Genomic DNA, 21,559 nt, shown 5'->3' with positions numbered 1-21,559 from the left:
CAAAGTACTCAACAGCATGTTTCTGGGCTCCTCTTAGAAAAGATGGGTTGTGTGATGATAGGTGATGTATTCCTTAGTGAGCTTTTACTAGCAAATTCAAGCTACAGGGTTACGAGCAGGTTGAGAACGTGTTTAGACTTGTCAGGATGAATCTCTGAGCTAAAAGAGTCAATTAGACATCTGATAGATGTTCATATTCATCAACCCTCAAAATATTCTTGGCTCTAGCATTGCCTTTAACTTCATCATAGCTGTTCTACAAGACAGAGTCTCATGGGAATTTTGGTGTTTGACTTGCCATAGAGCATATGCTCCTCAGAAACCATCCAGCTAAAAAAGGCACATACTCATAGTCTGTTATAGCAATTTCTTTGAAGAAATAATCCAAATTCATAATGTAACTTACTAGCATCTCAAATGATAGTATTCTTTTCTTGGTGCAGAAAAGGTGGCATTCAAAAAGCAGCTTCCAAAATGATTTTTTTAATTGATATCTATTACAGGTCACCATATAGATTTTGAAAGTACTATTGTGCATTTGACTGAGTTCAGGATTTTGGATATTTTTGAGGAATAGCTGTACTGGTGGTTTATATTCCAGAGACTAACAGTGTTTGGACACAACTCATTAGTGATTACTTGCCAGTTGGGACAAGAAGCCTCTTCAGAAGGGTGACCAACAAGTCAGTCTGTATATAAATGGAAAAGCTTAATTTCCCAAGAAAGCAAATACTTGGGTAGAAATCCTCAGGGCTACTTTTGATTTCCATTGCTAAAACTTTGCTTTTTGCAATTATGTTCATACAAGGTGAATCAGCCCATTAAATCTTAGTTTCTAGAGAAGTAAATTGTACTTCTAATCAGAAAATCAAAACTATATCAAGGCTTTTATTTTGTTGTCTCATTATGTTAGATCTAGTCTAGATACCAGTGAGTAAACAAAGGCAAAGATCAGTCCTGTGGTACTCATTGCCCTTTGTCTATATAAGAGATTCTAATTTCTATGGTTAATGTTTTCTAAAGTGATCATGGCACTAAAAAAAAAAAAAATGTACTGGACTTGCAGTAAGGCTGTGCTCCTAGAAATGTTGCTATGCATTAGATTTACCATTTCTCACAGCCCTAATTAAAAAAAACAACAAATCATTAATATATTTCCAATCATTGATTAGTTTCTTTCTTTTACTTTTCCTCCATTGGAGTATTTTATCCTTAATATTTTATCTATGCCTTTGAATAAAGTAATAAAACTTCTGAAAGTCACATACCTTATTCAATTTTTATTTTTTTTTCATACTGAAAAAGATTATTAGCCTACATGGCTCCTCAGTAATAGTCAATTATTGTTAAAAGTTAGCTTTCTTTTTAACTGGACTTTGTCCAAAATCTGTGTCCTTCAACTGCTATTTCAAATGCCTCAGCTAATTTTGCAGCCATCTATGCTGCATGCCAACAAACACTTAGTAATTTTCAATGGCGAAGTCCCTCATAATCATTCCTGTGTCATCTTAAATTATTTGAACTGCTGCTTAGCATTGTGTCATCAGCAATTTTGTACCTCTTTTCATTGATTCTATCAGCTAGATTGTTTCTATAGAGAGCATCAGGACATAAAATAGACTTGAAATACAAACCAACTTAAGAGTGTTACCTAAACACTCATCCCTAAAGACTTACGTACAGGTTTCATAATGCCTTTGGTATAGATTAACTGCAAATCTTTATAGCATTTCCAAGCATATGTTTTGAAGGGCAGAAGCAACTCAAGCACCCTTCAGAAATTTATCGTTATGATATACCAGTGATTAGACAGTAGAGTCGCTATTGCAAGATGCCTGCAATATGCAGCAAAGTACCTCCTGTCACCTCTAGGTTAATATGTCTGAGCAATTTAGTGTGAACAATATTCAGTGTTGCGTGTTATTGTTCTATTCAAAATTTCCTTGGGAATTGATGCTGATTTTTCACAAGTATAGAGAGTATTTTAAGTGCTCACAAAAATGTATCTGCTGTATTGTCCAACAATAGCTGTGGCATTTTGCTAGCTTAAGTTGTACCTGAAGATTATATTTTTCTCCTGTGGCCTCAAAGTTTTTGGAGAAGAAGAGCTAATGCAGTATGGAGCACTAACAGTTAAATATAAGCATGTTTTATATGAGAGAAGGTGGATAGCAATACTTGAATAAAGCTGAAGCCCCCTCTCTCCCAAAATTAAAGAGTCGTGATTGAGAAGTTATTCAGAGAAGGACATTTTCAAAATAATGCCTTTGAGGAAACCCAAGAAAAACTTCCTTTGCAAGCTCTTGGGCTGCTGGGAGTTGCAGCAACAAGCCTAATGGATTGCCACAGAGCTGGGACTGCATCTCACCAACTCCTTTTGAGGCAAGCTGCCAGAGCAAAACTTAGAGATGTTATTGTTTATAAGCACTGTTATGCAGTATCCAACCATCTCAAAGAGGAAACATGATGTGGTGTTCTGAAATGTGAGCTCCTTTATCCCTTTTCTTAAGGAATGGTGAAATTGCAGATAAATTTGAGGTCTACATAATGTCAAAGGGCATGCCCTTACCATCAGATAATTTATAATAGACTTCAGCTACTTTTAGCTATTTCAGCTACTTTTTTCTTTTTTCTTCCCAAAGATGTGCAATGTACTAGGGATTTGCTGTATTTGGACACCCTTCTCATCAGATGCCCTTTGAAATATCTGTGGCTACCTGCAAGCTACTAATCTAGAAATAATTTACACCACACTCTCCACCTTTTCTAATTTTATTTTCAAGTCTGTTGCTCTAATTTCTAGTCAGGGTAAGAAAAAATTAGAAAATGTAGCAAGAGGTCTGAGCAGCAACAAACTTCCAAGGATCAGTACTACTGAGACTATAGTGCATAAAATGACAACTTTATTAAGGAATGAATTGAAGTAATATGATGTTTCTGAGAGTTGCATCTAATTTGTAGTTTTGTAGTATGTTATAAAAGGTGTCTGCAGTCTCTAAACTTAATTCAGTGTGTCTAACAGCAAATGAAAAGGAAAAATAAGTATTTCTGGAATAAAGTATATTTGAACTCAGTGGTGTTTTTTCTATATTCTCCATTTACCTGAGTTAATTTCTAGTGTAAAGTAGGCAAGTATGGCTTAAGATAGCATCAACTCGTGCTCTTGTTTCTTACAGGAATTAAGTACCAAAGAAAAGGCAAAAATGAAATCTTTCCTTTTGCCACTTTAGAGCGACTAAGCCATTTTCTATTTCACATACTGTTGATTCCAATAGAGTAATACAGGGCTAACTCTGGGAAGTATCTAAGTTTCAAAGAAACACCATAGTTAAACGTTTCATGGTTCATTCATCCGTTGGCCTTTGGGTTAAAACAGTCAGTAAGGAGGCACATTAGTGTCGGTGATATCTGAGTGTTTTCCACTATAAGAAATCTTTCATACTTGAGTTTTCCCTGGGTATACCTTATTGACTTTCTCAAGTAAATGCCATTTAATGTAGGCCAAGGGAAACAGCTTTTAGCTATAAAACATCTGTACTAGTATTAAGAATTAGCTGCCCAGTTCCTAAACTGAGAAACGGAATGAAAGAAGAGACTGACTTGGATACATGTGTTTAATCTTCTCAGATATTACATGCAGTTAGAGTCTTTCAATTGTTTCAGATTGAGAGTTTATTTATTAATATTACAGTTCATGTTGGGCTTAGCTTTAAGATGTGTTTTTGTTTAGTTTTATTTTGGTTTAAATCTCATATGAAAGCCTAAGGGGTTTTAAAGCGGTTCTAATGCTTCCTGTGGGATAGGGACCTAAATTTTTTTGAATCGGTAGCCAATGGCAAGAAAATTTTTTCAAATAATATCAGTTCCAGCTTTCAGGCAAAAGTAAGGTCTGGGTATTGTAACTTAGTGTTACTACTCCAAACCCCTGTCTCTAAACAGCTCTCAGCTGCTGCAGTATAGGTGTCTTCCATGACTGAACTCCACTGAAGGAAGAAATGCAAGGGACAAATGTGCACTTTTCAGACTTCCTTTGAAGTTCTTTCCAGATTTTTTTGTTGCATTTCTAGTTATATTCTTTCTGCTAAACAAACTGAACTCTGGTTGAAGGATTGGGGTTTTTTACTACTGACTCAACAGATCCCAACGTGTAGCAGGATGAAGAAGTAAGGGTAAGATCCTGCAGACACAATTTATATGCATACTTATGTTATATGTAGGCCATGGTTAATGTAACATGTGACATGGTTTGATAGCACTGGCTCTAGAAAACAAAACAGGTGGTGTGAGAACCCATGTAACTTTATACATGTTGGAGGATCTTACCTTGACCTAGATCTCATCTGTGTCATGAACTGCACGTGTGTTAGCTGCGGTGTGTATTCCTCTAGGCTTGTCTTCCCATTTAGTTTTCTGCAAAAGAAATCCAGCACACTGCAGTGCTCACCAGAGCATGCTAGCTTGCAATAACCAGGAGTTTTTCCTTCAGAAGTGCATTTCTGAGCCAAACTAAAATAGTAGTGTGAATCCAGCAATGGATTTGGTGTATACATGGTGGTGTTTGTGCTCTGAGGTTGTTTGTTTTGTTCCAATAAGATTACCTTTCTGTGAACATTACTGCTCTGTTTCTTACGTATCACAGCTTTATCTGACAAGATACTTTATGCTCTTGGTTCTTAAGGTCTTTGCTCAAATTCTCCTGTGGACTCATTTTGTTTGACAAAATTCAGTTCATTGCTTACAGTCCAATGTGTGTCATCAGTCACAGGATGGTAAACTAACCAGATGTGAAATGCTACATGCTTTAGGCAGTCTTCTTTATTTTCTGTTGTGCTCTTGAATTCTATTCTCCTATGACAGCTTAACTCTGAAGTATGCATTTAAAAAAAATGCTCCTTTAATTAAATTAGAGTTAGTTTTGACAGAATTCATGAAAGAGAGTGTGAGGCTTTTAATTGGTTTTGGTGGGATTTGGTCAGAATCTCAGACTCTTAACTTCTGTGTCTTACATAGTTTCCCTGTTTTGGAGAAGTTATGTATTCAGAGTCTGCAAACTTGTACTCTGATAACCCTGCTGTATATGTTCTCTTACCCGTTAATACTATCTCATTCACTCTAGTTAAACTAAAATATCAGTTTATATGACTAGAGATAGAAAAATGACCTGTTAACTATTGGCTGCTTTTCCTGTATAGCACCTTCTTTCTTGTTTCTTATCTTTTTGTAGCATTTTGTACTTCCATCTCTGAACAGCTGTCTGAAAAGTAACTAATCTGAATTTCTTTTAAATTTCAAAAACCACAGGAACAAAGTGTCATGCAGTTCACAGGATACCTTTCCAGTCTGTAAATACTTTGATATGGAATTAGACAGTTTTTATTCTTAGATTAATGATCCCTCACATAGAATCTCAGCACAAATATTGTTGCTTGTTTCTGTCCAGTTCACTTTTTACTGGCCAAGTGTTGCTGTGGAGTAACTGTCAGTTTCTAGTTGTCTTGTCTGTTTCTTATTCATTAAATCATTTGATGGACTATTAGTTTACTTCCTATGTTTTACTTGATATTTTGTCATCTTAAGCAGTTAATAAAAAATGTTATTTCTCTTCCTTGGTGCAGTATATTTTGTTTTAGAATACCAAAAGCACACATAGAAATATTATCATTTCAACAATTAACTTGTTTTACAAAAAAATTTTTCTTACAGAAGTAATAGTGGCTAGGGTAAACATAATTCTTTCTAATTTAGTGCATGTTAAAAATTACCTGAATGCTCAAAAAACACATTTGGCCACAGCCCTAGAAGCCTAAAGTGCTGTGTCAACCAACTGGAGCAATAAAGAAACTGGAGTAATGAGGAATTTGGATTTATCACTGTCTGTCATGTAATTTTATTTTATTTTTTTGACACGGGGTGAGTCAGTGAGTCTGTACCTTTGCTTAATTGAAGTGCTTACCTTACAAGTGCTTATTATTCAAGCTGCATGTGTTATCTTTATTAATTGCATTAATTAACTTTCTAAGCACTCAGTAAGCTTACCTTTCTCAAAATATGTTTAGACAGAGAGCTAGGAGTTCTTGAATCACTGGTTTTGTTTTAGGAGGAGACTTTATAAAGCAAGTGGGATTTGAGATCATTTTTGTTCTCATTTTGGGGTTTATTTTTAAATTTAAATATAAACTCTGGGTGAAGAGGCGTCTGCAACTACTCTGGCTGATTACTTGTACCCTCAGCCCATGCTGCTACATGGCTTTTGAAGGAGAAGTGACTTCCCTCAGCAGCATCTGCTGCATAGGTGTGCAGTTCTGTTATGGGGTAGCATGCTTTCTAGAGAGGCAGAAAAAAATGTAGCTTTTGGTCTGGTGCCGAAGCTAGATGAGAAGAGACCATTAGCTCATTGTTGCAACTGAGTGTCAGCCAGTCCATGCCTGGTGCCCTTCTGAGGACATGATCAGATGAGCAGGGGGAGCAGTAACAGCTCAGGAACTTGGTGCTGCCAACTGTGTTTATGGGACCCCAACAGTCTAATAATAGCTAGTAGAAACAGAGATACTTTAATGTATTTTTCCAAGAAATGTCATGCTATCCTATGTTTATCCTATAGGCTGGCAATTCTATACAATTCCAGGAACGGAATTGTCTGCTCCTTTCTACAGTACCTAGTACAACAGGAACCTAACCTGTTGCTGGGACCCTAAAAATTGTCTTAGTACAAGTAAGAATATAATAATGCAACTGTTCTCTAGGCTTGCTGAGATGGCTTAATCACCAAACTCATCTGGGCTGCATAAGAAGGAAGTGGGTGGTAGCTTCTTTCAACACGGAAGAATACTTACTTTATGTTTTTGTGGGAAGTAACTTCCCCCTACATTTACATAAAAAAGATAAGTCTGATGGAAATGTTTATTTGAAGTTCTTCTGCCTTGTTAGGACTGATGATAGGCTGTGTAAGACAAACTGAATTAAAGAATAATATCCCTATAGTATTAAATCAGTAGAGACAATTAATTTATTAGCATTTTTTTCATATCTGCAGCTGCTGTCTCTGTATAGGCTGCTCTGTCTATATCTGTCAACCCAGCAAATAGAGTATTAAATATATGTCCGGTAGACAGGAACATTTGCCAGTGCCATACTGTTTTCATCTGTCAACTTTCTAGCTTGTGTTTACTACTTTTGACCATATGTTAATGTGTTTTGTTCTTCTTTTACATAGAAAACTTCCCAACTCAAGGATATTGTCTCTGTATCGTAACACACTACATTCTGATCCTTGGCAGTGGTTATGAGAAGGCAGACTGAGTACTTTTTGAATGTATGGAACTGATTTAAGGAACTTTATCTTTTTAGGTACCATGGCAGTAATTTATACTATTAATGATTCAGTATAGGGAAATAAGTTTCCCAACTTGTAGTTGGAAAGCAAGAGGAAATTGTCTCCTCAAGATCTTTTAATAGACCAGTTATCAGATTAGCAATCTGTTAGCAGCCTGGACTGTCATGAGCAGGAACCTACGCACAATATGAGCTGTCATTTATTTTTAGAAACAAAGGGAAAATGAAGAAAATTGAGAATTTTTGATGTCTCAAGCAGTATTAAAGTTACCTTATAATACTGGAACTATACTCCGTCAACTCCAGTATCCAGCCTTCAGCAAAGGATATAGGAAAATGCACTGTAAGAAGAGGAAGAACTGAAACAAAAAGTAGCCAAAAGGCAATCCAACAGAAAGACTGTAACAGAACAAAAAAAGAACCCTTTCCTAAGGCATATCCATAAGCTCCTGTAGAGAAAACAAAACAAACAGTATATAATAGATGTTAGTCATGTAACATGTTGGGCTTTCTGAGACATAAGGTCCTGAATAGTATCAGACAGAACAGAGTGGTGAAGTAGCAAGGAATTTTTTAATTTTTATTTAGTTGACAGCATGTGAAATACAGACACCTTGCTGTGAGCACAACACTGCCTTTCAAGGTAGTATCTTATTTTCCAGGTTTTTAATTTTTTTTTTCCAATGGTGCTTCTGAATCCCTGATGTTGCTTTTACATCACATTGTGGTATGACTTGGGTAGAACATGCAGTTATACTGATTAATTCTGGGGAAATCATTCAAACTGTATCTTCAGCAGGTGAATCATGCTGGTATATTGCCAGATATCTGAAGTACCTGATATAGCCACTGAACAGGAGTTGGAGACTCCCAGCAGACTCCCCTGCATTGTTTATTTCTGACTTAATTATCTCTATAAAATGAGCAGACGTTTAGTAATAACTTTTAATATCTCAAAAGTTATCTTTGATTTCTATTTCTACAGATTGCATCTCACAAGCCCTCTTACATTTTATTCAAACTACCCAGTCTTGGCTATTCCCTGCAGACAGAAAAATGTAGGTAAGCTGCACTTATAGAATACTTCCTTTTTCTACTGCTACATAATTATTGTGAGAAATCAGTTTATTAACTACTTACAGAGGTATTATGAAAGGCTTTTACAGAATCTACAGTTTGAAATGGTTAACTTTGAGAGTGACTTTTGATCTGCTGGAAGAACTGTATTAGGTCTACATTTTTGATAGCTATGAGAAGTATTCCCATAGATGGTGTGATTGATCATTCTTTCTTTCTATTTCCTTACCTGATAGGTGAGATTATTTTAACATAAAGCAATTGTGGGAACTGTAAAAGCTGCAAAGATTGTAAGAAACTTAAAGAACATCTACAAGAAGTTGTTTGTTTGTTTTTCAAACTCTTTATTGCCTATATGCTATCACTCATGTTCCCCCAGCACATGGCAGAAGAACATTTCCTTCAACAGTATGTCGGTGTTGCTGGTTTGCTTCTGAGCAATGGTCAGATTTGGTGTGCAGTGACACGGGTGATCATATGCAGCTATGTGTGCAGTTGAGCAATGTCTAGAAAGTCAATTTGCAATGATAGCTTCCAGCGGGATGATTTTCCTATATTTATGGAAACAACTGATATGATAAAATAGGACTGAAATTAAGTGGTGTATATTAATACTTAAATCTTTCTTCTTTCTTCAGCCTCCCATGGGGGTTTTCATGTCAAGTTTGTTGTTTTCTAAGCTGTACTTTGACAAAAACTGCAAACAATAATTTGAGATGGATTGCTATGGACTGGGAATGAATTAGACATCTGACTATCCTTTTAAAAACAGATGTGGCTAAGATATGTGATTGAAAATCAAGGGAGATGAAACATTTGTGGACTGTTTCATTTCATGACGAACAGAGCTTGGAGGATAAAAGTTATTTTAAAAGTATTCACTTGCATTTAAAATCAATATAGTAAGACAAAGTTTTGTTCCTTTTTGTTGCTGTTCTGAAAAGTTGTTTTTTTCCAAGGACAACTTCAGGAAAATAGAGCAGTTTATACTTTATATTTCTATGGAAAATAAGTTTCCATAAAAAAATATTGTGTAATACAAAATATGTCGTGGTGTGGCATAGAACCACTAGGCAAGGGATACGCAAATGAACAGACGAGGCTATGGTACTTGATAATAACTCAGATCACTTGAAATAACCAGTTCTTGTGAGAGTTTTGGCATTTACTTAATGGGCCAGGATTTCCTTCTTGCTTTGTAATTCAACAGCTGCACTTGAGCTTTGCAAGGGCAGTAAACTCTGCTGTTCTTACGCTGTTTTTTTTCTCAAGCCCCTAAATAAATACAAGGTATTTCAAACAACAAGTATTTCTAAGTGATAAATAAACTACTGCAAAGAACACATCTGCTCTTTTGTTTATTAAACTCCTATAGGTTATGAAAATGTATAAAACACTTTGCTGCAGAGATCTTTATGTCAAGTTTAGCCTACCATGAATACTACAGTTGAATTATAAACCCCTGAAAAACGGGATGTATCTTGTGGCAAGATAACATTTACTCCAGGAATGCAAATGCTTATCAGGGTAATACTTCATGATTACGATCATATTCATTTTGTCAATGTACCCAACTGTCCCTTCTAAAATTATGGGGAAAATCAATCTCAGTGTGCACGAACAGATTGATGCCAAGGGCTGAGGGACAGAGACAGTAATTCTGATGCCTGCTGATCTTTTTAATGTAAAGCAATAGTAGAAGGAAGCTGCTTCTCTGTACTTCTAGCTGTCAAGTAGCAAAGACAGTGTCATAGCATGTGATCAAATGAGGAGGAAGTTACAGTGCTGGTCTATTTCTGTGTGACAAAGCTTTGAGTTGTGTTATATTACTGTGAATTGGTTCATTTTTTGTTCCATCACTTTGTCAGCCAGAAGTCCCCAGATGATTATAAAGTCCAAGGAGGACCAAGAAATTGGTGTTCTGCTGGGTTAGAGGCTGAACATTCAGTGCATTTGCTTTCCAAAGCAATGCTCATCTGGTGTCATATCAAAAGGTCTGAAGGGATTGACATATTTTATGTGGTGGTTTAATGACTGCTAAATCCTTCACTGAAGGTCAATATGGAAAATCTTGACTGGGGGGGAACTGATTAAGCACCAGTACAATTCTGCTATGTTGCTTCTAGCAACAGTGTTAGCCATTTTTGTGACTGACAATTTAATTATAATACTAATGACTTCTTTTCCCAGAATTAGGATATCATTTTGATCATGAATGGCTATATATAATATTTGATAAAATATCACATATTGTAAGCCTTTGCACTGAGAATTTAGTTGCTGTAAGTTAGTGTAAGTTTATGAAATAAGATATAGCAGAGAAATAGTGTGCATATGTGTGTTTTTATAGAAATAAGCTACTGTTTTTGAGATGGTTACATTATTCTCAAGCTATATTTTCTCTATTTTGGTAAGAAATACATTTAGAGGTATCTTAAGAAAATAGACATATAACGTACTGACAGCCGTATACCTTTGTGAATTATAATGTACCTGCTGACAGAATTTTTCAAAACCACTTACTCTCATTTTTTCCTATATGAAATAATAGTACTCACTAATTGTACCTTTTCTGCACATTAGTGTTATTTGTTAAATGAAATAAAATACTTTCCAGCAAAAATGTTATTCTGGAAACAAAACGAACAAAAAAGCTTTAAAATAAACACCCAAGCATGAGGTAAGTTAGACAAAATGCCTGTTTTCAGTGAAAACATTTCCTCTGAAACTGGTGAGGAACTGGACAGAGGTTTGGACCCAAATAGATCAAGGGCCTTAACTAAAATAAGAAGCTGTAGCTTCTCAATATATGTCTGTATACCTTTCAGTTTTGTACAAGTTTATTTGAATACATTACTTAAGAATTTCACCAGTTAGTGAATCACTGTAAATTTTGGATTGAACTGCTTCTATACTGCCTAATAACATATAAACCAATTGTAATGCAATCAAATTATGTGCAAATAGGGAGTGAACAGATTGTTTGTATGTAAAAACTTACTTTTTCTTGATCTGATCATAACTTATATTCTGTACATTTTACTCTCTCTTATCACTTGGTGTATGACAGAGAGCAAAAATTTCACATAGAATGGAAACAATCCCCTTCAAGAATATTAATATAGCCATTAAAGGAATTCTTTTTGTACGGTTGTCTTGATTTTTATTGTAGGAAGAACAATTAAGAATCAAAATCATGGAGTTGAAACAAAATCTTTCAACTATAACAGAATTATTTTGTGGGTTTTTTCACTGTAAAAATATCAACAGATTTAATACATTCCTGTGAAACATTCATTTTCATGAAGTCAGCATTTCTTCCAAAAAATTTATTTTTTAACATGTCAAAGAATTGTGCTTTTCCACACGTACCATAGAAGATATTCAGATCAGACAGACATGCAGTAATAGGACTGTCAAATTGCTGCATGCTCAGTCTCTGGCCTCTTAACCTCAAAATATGTAATCATTTTAGACAGGTAGCTAAATTACCCCATAAGGGCACTAGAATGTGATAACATTTTTAAATTAATTTCAAACTAGGTAACTCAGTATTGGCAAAAGTGTAGCCACAGTGGTACATTGTTCACATATTTAATATGTCACTGCAGTGCAGACATAACTGAGACTGTTAAATTGTGTCCCTAATCTTAGTTTCTTGATGCTTGTGCTTTGAGGAAAGCCTTGGTATCTCTTGAACATGTACTTAGGAAAACCTCACGAGTGATTACTTTTTCATATTTTTAACTAATGTTGACTGATGTTTACTGAACAACAAAAGCATTTAGAAGTAACATGTTTGGAAGAGGAATATAACAATGTATTTTATACTAAGTATTTCTTTGGAGTTGTCTTCTGGGTCAGAAATTGTGATTCGTCTTTACCTCGTGTCAATCCATTGAGCAAATTAAAACTTTCAAAAAAAATGCATGAGTAAATATTTCAAAATGGATGGAGTACTTTGGATTGTAGAAAAGGAATGAAATGGACTCCTTTAAATTGACATACCTGTAATGCCTCTAACAGGAAAACTAGAGCAAACAGCTGACATTCTGGGGTGTGGTGATACATAATGGTTGAAGTTGATGCCCAGAGTATTCAACCCTCTTTCTAGTGTTTGGAAATATTGCATTTCCCAGTGCAAAAAGGAAAAAACCACTTCCCTTGAATTGCTTCTTGCAGGAAGCCATTTGATTAATGTATTCATTTCCAGTTAGCTGTTAGATAACTGAGTAAATTCTCTTGGTAAATATTTTTCAAACTTTTATGGTTATTACAATTCAGTCATTCAGTGACTGAAAAATTCTGGCAGTAAGCTCATTTCATTACTGTAGGCTTAGAAGAAATTAAATGAGAGATGTCAGGCTTTCATCAAAACGTGTAAAATATGCATGTGCCTACTGAATTCAGTAAGTATGAGAAGTTAACCAAGTCAAACTGAAATAGCATGTTGTGATGTTTGTTTCAATGGTCCTTAAGTGCATTCATGTGTGGCATTGATTTTATGGTAGTCAGAGTGTCATACACACTGTAAAACATAGAGTTCATGATTATATGCTTCTAAAATGTGACTCATTTTGTTAAACTTCTCAATGATTTTTTTTGTTTTGGGCACTATGAGTAATAAAGTTCTGTTTAGTATTGGTAAAACCACTTTGTTCTCCTCCTGTTTGATATTATCATGATGGGTAAATTTATTTCATTATCTGTAAACAGTTCTAATACTTATGGGAGATATCTGCCAAACTTTTACTCCTTGTTTATAGCATTTTAAGTGTCCTTGAGGCAGGTCAGTAAGAGGCTCCTGCTGAGGATGGCAATGTGACTGTTAAGTTGCCAGTGTCAGGATCCGTCTCCAACCAGGACTGCAAACTATTGTCTATACTCAGTAACTATGCAAAAAGGGTGCAGTAACTGCACTCAAATGGGAAAACAGAAAAACAAAAAAAAAACAAAAAAACAAACAAACAACAAAAAAAAAAACAACAACAAAAAAACAACAACAACAACAACAACAAAAAAAAAAAAACAAAAAAACAAAAACAACCCAAAAGAAAACCCAAACAACAACAACAACAGCAAAAAAACCCAAATCTGCTCTGTGCATTATAGTTAAAACCTACATCTCTTTCTTAAAGAGTCTGTGGTAGAGAAGAGTGGCAGGAAGAGTCTGTTGATTCCTCCTATTAGCAATGAAGACAGTGAACGATAAGTTATTTCACCCAAGGTAGAGCTTACAGTGGCCAGCTAGGACCAATATTTAGTTTATCAGTTTATCCAGAGCATCTCCTAGTGTAGCATTTCAACAAAGTCAGTGGTGTTCCACTCTGAGGCAGCTGACTTGAATTATACATACCTTAGAATATATAACATACTGTATTTATGAGCTGATGGTGTAGAAGACAGAAAGTAGGTGTTGTCAGGTCATTCAGCTGCAAACCATACATATAATAAGTGATCCTTTACCAGACAACTGCTATTTTATCTACTGACTGGATATTCATTTAAATGTTTTCAAGTGTTTTTTCTGCAAGCAGATGAGCAAGAAAATAAATGAAGAGTGAAATACAGATGTTCAAATATATATGGCTCATTAATTAGGTATATAGCAACAGCTTTCAGTGGGTCTCAGATGTGCAAATAACAATTTAAAATTAGGATTATAATTCAAAACAAAGTTTCCCGTTCTTTAAACGTGACAGTTTTATGTTCTAGATCATTTAATTCAGTAATCAGAAATCTACATTTTAAAAATAGTTGCTCTTCTCACTTCCCATGAGTAGAATGCATGAATTCTTTTTCCATTTAAATGATTTAATAAGCTCTATTGCAAATGTAATATTGCGCTTTGATTCCAAATTAACTGATCCCTGTATTATACCAACTTTTAATTACAAGGTACTCTGTGATTTTGACATGAAAATTTGAGTATGCATGTCAGCTTGAAGAAGAATAAAGAAAGATTATATGGAAAGGTCCGAGTAAACTCATTAAGTTTCTCATTAAGTCGTGAAGGCTGAAACACTGACTAGGTTTAACGTTCCTGAGTTTGGTTATAAAATACCCAACCATACTAGGTGGGTCAAAATGTACTTTCAAGATCAGAAGCAACTGCACATTTCTGATCATAAGTGGGTTTATCTATGTACCATGTACCTTTCAGTTGCTCTTCAAAGGCAGAAAGAAGGAAAACAGGAGCCTACTGTACTAGAATTGCACAGGGCTTGTCTCTCACCATAGCACTGACACTGAAAGGATTTAATAATGTCACTATTGATAGTGTTGATGTTTTTCCAGTTGCTGTATTCTCAATAATAGCATAGTCTTTTATAATACATCTGTTACTTTGGATGTGTCTCGGTATGTGGGTATATACTTGTTTAATACAGGAAATGCCTGTATTATGGAAATTACTTTTATTCCAGCAGATAAGCATCACTATTGTTACATTACTTAATTCATTTTTATCTCTCTAAATAATGAGGGGGAAAGTTTTTAGAGGAGCTTACGGCATTTGCTATCAAAACACACACTGTATAGAAATCAACTTTTTCAGCTGTTGCTACTGTAATTGAAGCTTCAACCATATTAAATAAGCATTTTTTTAAAAACAACCCTATGAAGACCAAAATGATAAAAGCCCACTTGTATTAAAAAAGAGTAGGAAAAAAACCCAGCTGTATATATTAAAAAAAAGTAAAAAAAGAACCCTAGTATCAAAATGACAAACTGCTTAAAAAACCCAGCCATCTAAAACCCCAGTCTTGTTAAGAAAAACAGCTGTCTAAAAAGCAAACACATTCAGAAGCACAGGACAAAACTCCAGTGGTCTAAAAAAACCCAACCTTCTCTAACAAAAAAAATGTTAACCATATTAGATGCAACCATCTCAAACTGCAACCACACTAGAAACGATCTGTGTAAAGACCAACTTTATTTGAAAAGAAGTATTAAAGCCAACAGTATACATACCAAACATATGAAACAGGCATAAAAGGCATAAAAACCCAACCATATGAAACAACTGAAGTAAAACAAGCCAACCATATAAAAAACTAACCATACCAGATAGCAACTGTATTAAAACCATATAAAACCCAACCATGTTAAAAACAAGTATAAAAACTCCACCATATTAAAAACCAACTGTGGAAAAAAGGGTAATAGAACAACTGTAATTAAAACAACCCATATTAAAACCGAGCATATCAAAAATCAACCCAGTGAAAAACCTTGTAAAAACAGAACCAACCGTGTAAAAAACAGCTGTATAAATCCAACTGTCTTAAAACCAACCTTATAAAAATCAAGTGTGTTAGAACCAGCTCTGTAAAAACCAAACCATACTTTAACCAGCCATGCAAAAGCCAATAGTGTAAAAGACCAAGTTTGCAAAAAACAACTGGGGGAAAAAAGTTATCTAAAATCCAACCATATAAAATCCCAACCATATGAAAAGCCAGCAGTATAAAAACTGTGTTACAAAACCAAGGTGCAAAACCCCAACTGTATTAAACAACCAAAATATAATAAACTAACTGCATAAAATAACTAACTCTATCAAACCACAACCACATTAAAACCAGTCTTGTAAAAAAATTGTAAAAAACAACTTTCTTAAAAGAAAATGCACAAAAACAAACCGTGTAGAAAACCCAACTGTATTAAAACCAACTGTGTAAAAAACAACTGTATAAAAACCTAACTGGACAAAAACCCAATTGTATGAAAAACTAACAGTATAAAACCTAACTGTATTACAAAATGAAGGCATAAATAATCGACCATATTAAACAATCAAAGTATAATAAACCAACTGTATAAAGAAGCCTGACCATATTAAAAACCAGTCACATAAAACCCCAAAGTATAGAACACTAACCATAGAAATACCAACCCGATCCCAAAAGAAATCTAATAAGAAACCCCAACTTTATTAAAAACTAATCACTTCAAAAAACAACCAAACAACTAGCTGTATAAAAGCAGTTAAATGCACTAAAAACTAATAATAATAAAAAAACATTTTAAAACCTAATATAAATACTATTAAACAACCAGCGTCAAAAAAACAGCCAGATAAAAACCCAACCCTATTAAAAAGAATAGTAGAAAAAAAGGTATAAAAACCCCCCATCACATAAGCAACCAGCCATATCAAAACAAACTGCATCACAACTAGCCACTTCTAGTCATTAACAAACATTAAAAACCAATTGCAGTGAAAACTATACATATAAAAAACTGTAACAAAAACCAATTGTATGAGAACTAGTTGTATAAAACCCAAGCATGTTAAAAGCCAACTGTATTAACAACAAAAGTATCAAAAATCCAAGCCACAACCAACTGTCTAAAAAACTATGCATCTATGATAACTGTCTAAAAAACAACTGCATACAAACCAACCATTTAGAGCACATATAAAAAAGTAGAAAAACGAGTGAAGAACCATAAAAAAAATTCTGAAAAACTCTAAAAATCCTACCACATTAAAAAGCAACTGTATAAAAACAAACAGTATAAACCCCAACTGTTTTAAATAACCAAGGTATAAAAGCACAACCATCTTTAAGAGCCAAAGTATAATAAACAAAATGTTTAAAAACACAACCATATTAAAACCAACCACACCCAAAGAGCAACTATAATAAAAACCAGTGTAAAAAAAAAAAAAAACATTAGAAGTAAGAGTCATATAAAAAACCCCACCAAAGTAAACCCAACTGTATAAGTGTAGAAGTAATTGTGTAATAAACAAAAGTTTAAAAATAAACCACATAGAAAAGTATAAAAGCTTAGCAGTATTCAACACCACCATAGAATCAACTGTATAAAAACCTACTGTATAAAAAGTATTAAAATAATACACAAAAACAGAGTATAAGATATCAACTGTAGAAACAAATGCAAAGTATAAAAAACAAATCATATAAATATCCCAGTGTATAAAACCCAAACCGTATAGATCAGTACTGAAAAAAATATATAAAACCTAACTCTACCTAACTTGAACCATTAAAAAATGAACCATATAAAAGCCTGACTGTATAAAACCCAGAAGCATTAGATTAATATTAAATTAAACCTTATTAAAAACCCAACAACAACAGCAAAAATATTCATTTTCTGGTGCTCTCCTCCTGCCTGTGAATTTTCCAGGTCAGAAATTAAAATTAAAGGTGTGTTAATTTGACATTCAGCTCGTGGTTTTCAGTAGGCTTTTAAAAATCCATTCACAGCCCATTGGATTCTCTAAATTCAATCTGTCCTGTCAAGCCTTGTTCTGTTGTTAGATTATTGTTTAATCAGTGATGACTCACCTCCCCTGTGCAAAAGAAATGCAAAAGCCTATGTAGAAAATTGGTTGTGTGTATCAATTAATGTATAGCCTAGACTTCAATATTTATTTACAGTATTAATAGTATCTAATATAGTCAAATATTTAGTTACAGTATTAATATGTCAGCATATTTATGCCAGAAATGACAAAAACTGACAAAACAGAAGTGTAGCTGTGGCGGTTGTGAGGGCTTTTTGGCTCACTGCTATATTGGTTTAACACTGATTTAACCCTTTGAATTCAGCCTAGTTGCATTGATTATACAGATGTTAGTGAGATCTGAGGAAGACATCATTAATGAATTGGATTTCCAACACTTTTAAAATGGTATGCAAACTCTAAACTGTATCTTTTCAGAGACATGCATTGTCAGTCTGTGATCCATTTTTGAGTCATGGCAGAGAGGAAACTGTGACAGAGCTATCATTTTATTTCTGAAAATGCTGATCCAGTTTATCTGTGTGATCAGAACAGAATCTGAATGTGATCCTACTATTGATATATTGCTACACTCCCTAGCTGAACTAGTGTATGACCTTAATCTGTAGAAATATTATAATTAACAACATTTAATACAAGATTCTCTTGTGCATATTCAAAAGCTCTGAATGTGTGCAGGTGTCAGATGGATGCTATTTTCTGACTTGGGCATTACCAACAGAAGTGGTCCTCACTGACCAAAGAGGAGGATTAATCTGGAGTTGTGAGTCAGAGCAGAAGTCTTTACTGAATCATGCTGTTAGGGTTATTAGGGCACTTGGTTGATTACAAAGGAAGATTAGAGATAGAGCCTCACTAAGCTATGGTTAATGTTTATGAATATGTTTCTAAATTCCTATTAAATTGCTCTTCTTCAGCCTCACATTATTCCCAGCTGCAGTTGTGGAAATGCAGCAAGGGCTTGCCCAGCTGCAGCTGAGCTGTGGGGTGGTGGTGATGGTGGTGTGAGGACTGGGCTGACCTCTCAGGCAGAGTCTCAGCTTTCAAGGAAAATTTCTTGACTGTCAGTTAAAATGAAGTTGGACGCTGAGGGAAAAGCAATTATCTCGAACTTGAGCAAATATGATGCAAGTCAGTCATCACAATGTCATGTAGAAACCTGATACCAGTTTTATAAAGTAGCTTCTTAGCAGAGCCATACTTTACAAAAAAAGTCACTTCTTAAGACATAAGCAGGACATGTAATTTCAGCTGATGTAATATACTGTAACATCTAATTTAACTTTTAAAACTCATGTAGCATCATTGCAATATATCAGGACACTAACCCTTCACATTAATGGGCTTGGGAAAGAGAAGTAAAGGTGTCTCCACCAGCAAAAACTGAATGTGTGGGGAATAAGTTCTGTAGTGACCTTTCATGCAACTCAGTAATGTCAAATATATAATTTTCCTTACCACACTATGACAGTAATTTAGAAGCTAATAGAGAGTATCAGAAATAAAGCACAGTCACCTGTCCCTATTTTAGCAGCCCTGCTTCCATACTGCTGACATAATGGGAATGATCTAACTTTTGCAGGGATTGTGTGTTGGGAATAGGCAGAGGTACAGACTACACATTTTATGTCATGTCATGTCACTTTCTTTAAAAATACTTATATTTATTTCATTGCTGTATAATTGCATTCAGTGAGAGAAAAGTCTGATTTCTTTCCCAGTGTACAAAAGCCTCTGTTTTCTACAAGTCCCAGGCAGACTATTCTCTGATTATATGAATATATAAAATGTCCCTGTGGAAAGAAAAAGTGACTTTGTCAAAACAGTCATGTGATGATGCGTAGTATTCTCCCTCTATCATATCCATACTAAGTTCTTTCAGTTTGCTAATCACGTAAGTTCAGTTAGTCTACTTCATGCTATAAATGCCATCTTTGTTTCTATAATTCTCTCAATTTTCTAATGCATCATATAATAGGACAGTGGGGGCTCTGAGCAGTTTTGGAACGGTTTGGCCTGGAGAGGTTGCAGTGTCTAGATCAATGGAGATATCCAGAACCCAGCTGGACACCCCATTGGTATGGTGCTGTTTCTGCTTGAGCAGATGGTGGTAGGGGATTTCCAGAGGTCTCTGCCAACCTCAACCATTTTGTGATTCTGGTTTTATATCACGTTTTTGTTAGATTGGGTTCCTCTCAAAGCCTCATGACCTTAACTTTAGATCTAATGAAATAGCCAGCTGAAGTTGTGAAACTTTGCTGAATTTTTTTTTGGCATATTTTTTCAATGGAAGTTTTCCTCAGAAGTGCAATTTTAGTTATGAAATAAAGCTTCTGTGATCCTTGTCTGTATGGGAAAAGATATTTACAAAAATTTGTTCATGAGCAGATTCAGGTTTTTGGAATATTTTGTGTTGAGGGGTTGAACACTAGTAGTCCAGGTTCAGGAGTGCTACTAACTATGTGGTAGCAGTCTCCTTTTTCACATACATGGTTCTCCTCACCCTCCTCCAGTCTTGGAAGTTTGGAGTAATCCCAAACTTTGCAAACCAGGATTCTAGTTTCCAGGACAATCCTAGCAGTTAGGCATACTCTGTAAAGCCTCACCCATTGACTAAGTCATGATGCCTCACCTAAGACATAAGAAGGTGCCCTTTCACCTTTCCATCCAAGCAGATGTAAGTCTTGCATGCATATACCCACCTTCCTTCATTTCCATTCAACTCAAGATGATCACTCACATTTTTTTCCATGCTAAGAGTCACTAATCTGCAGTTATTTTCCAAATAAAGTCTTCCTTCTAAAACCATTTTCGTGCACTGAAAAGGAGTGGGAGTCTGCCTAAGTGTTAAGACTTTGTAATTACCAAGGGAAAATAAAAGCATTGAGCAGTTTTACCACATTTTGCCGAAGAATAGGTTTCGGTTTAGAACAATGCATGCTTCTTGATATTTTACACCTAGCTAAAGTGTGTATATAGTCCTGATATACCATAATGAAAGAGAATTTATTTTCTTTTTTCTCATGTTCTTGTAGTAGTGTCATGGGCCTGATAAATCTTATCTGCTACCCTCAAAAAGGCAATAATTGAGACAGATAAAGCTGACACATTTGTTCTTCACCTGGAGATGGTAGTAGAGCAGATCAGAAGGAAAGCTGTGCAGCATATACAAGACCATAGTAATAGCTGAGTTTAGAAAAAATATTATCACCACCTACACACCAAAATTAATCTTTTTTTATGGAAGGTTTAAGATTACTTTAATCTGTATATGGCTAATGGTTTACATTGTATAAAAATGGCAATTATTATAATGCAGAGCATGAAATTTTGCTAGAGTAAAAGTAACATTATGCTGTGTGCTTTAAATGTTGTATTCTGAACAAGTCCAGTGCTCTCTGGTACATTCAATTTGTGCTTCAATATAGGAGTTCTACTCTACAGAAGGCATGCTTTATCAAGGTGTGAAAAATGTTTGCTTCAAAAGAAATTACTTCAGAATTAAATTAAATATGATAAAAACTCAATTTACCATGATACAGTTTGTCAGTGACTCAGTGATAAGGGCAGCGGCTGCAAGAAGGTAGATGAGCATTTGTGGAGCACTGTGTTACTGTATGAGACAGTATTAGGAGAATGGCTTTATGCACTGAAGCTGCAAGATGAAACAGAAATGCCTAGATAATGCTGATAATGAAGTGCTGTAGAAAAAATAAAAACGTTTATTCAATACAGACTGGCCAAATTCATCTAGAGCATAGTTCTTGTCTGGATTATAAAAAAATTAGCACTGTATTGTTGGGGAAATTAAGAAAACCACTTTTGGAAAGTTCATTGAGAATTTGGGGGTTTTGTTTTAAATTTCAA

At 34.9% G+C, this 21,559-nt stretch overlaps 1 long non-coding RNA gene across 1 annotated transcript in view; it reads left to right on the top strand.

The window, feature by feature from the left end:
• Positions 1-21,559, top strand: part of LOC116964934 — a 99,998-nt gene that overhangs the window by 20,001 nt on the left and 58,438 nt on the right. Inside the window, exon 2 of the long non-coding RNA XR_004409039.2 lies at positions 8,318-8,394. This is a non-coding gene — a long non-coding RNA (uncharacterized LOC116964934). The remainder of the gene's footprint in view (positions 1-8,317; positions 8,395-21,559) is intronic.

This window comes from Tyto alba, unplaced genomic scaffold (assembly GCF_018691265.1).
Source record: "Tyto alba isolate M040663 unplaced genomic scaffold, T.alba_DEE_v4.0 Super-Scaffold_17, whole genome shotgun sequence".
Lineage (NCBI taxonomy): Eukaryota > Metazoa > Chordata > Aves > Strigiformes > Tytonidae > Tyto > Tyto alba.
This window is presented reverse-complemented; position numbering and strand designations above follow the sequence as displayed.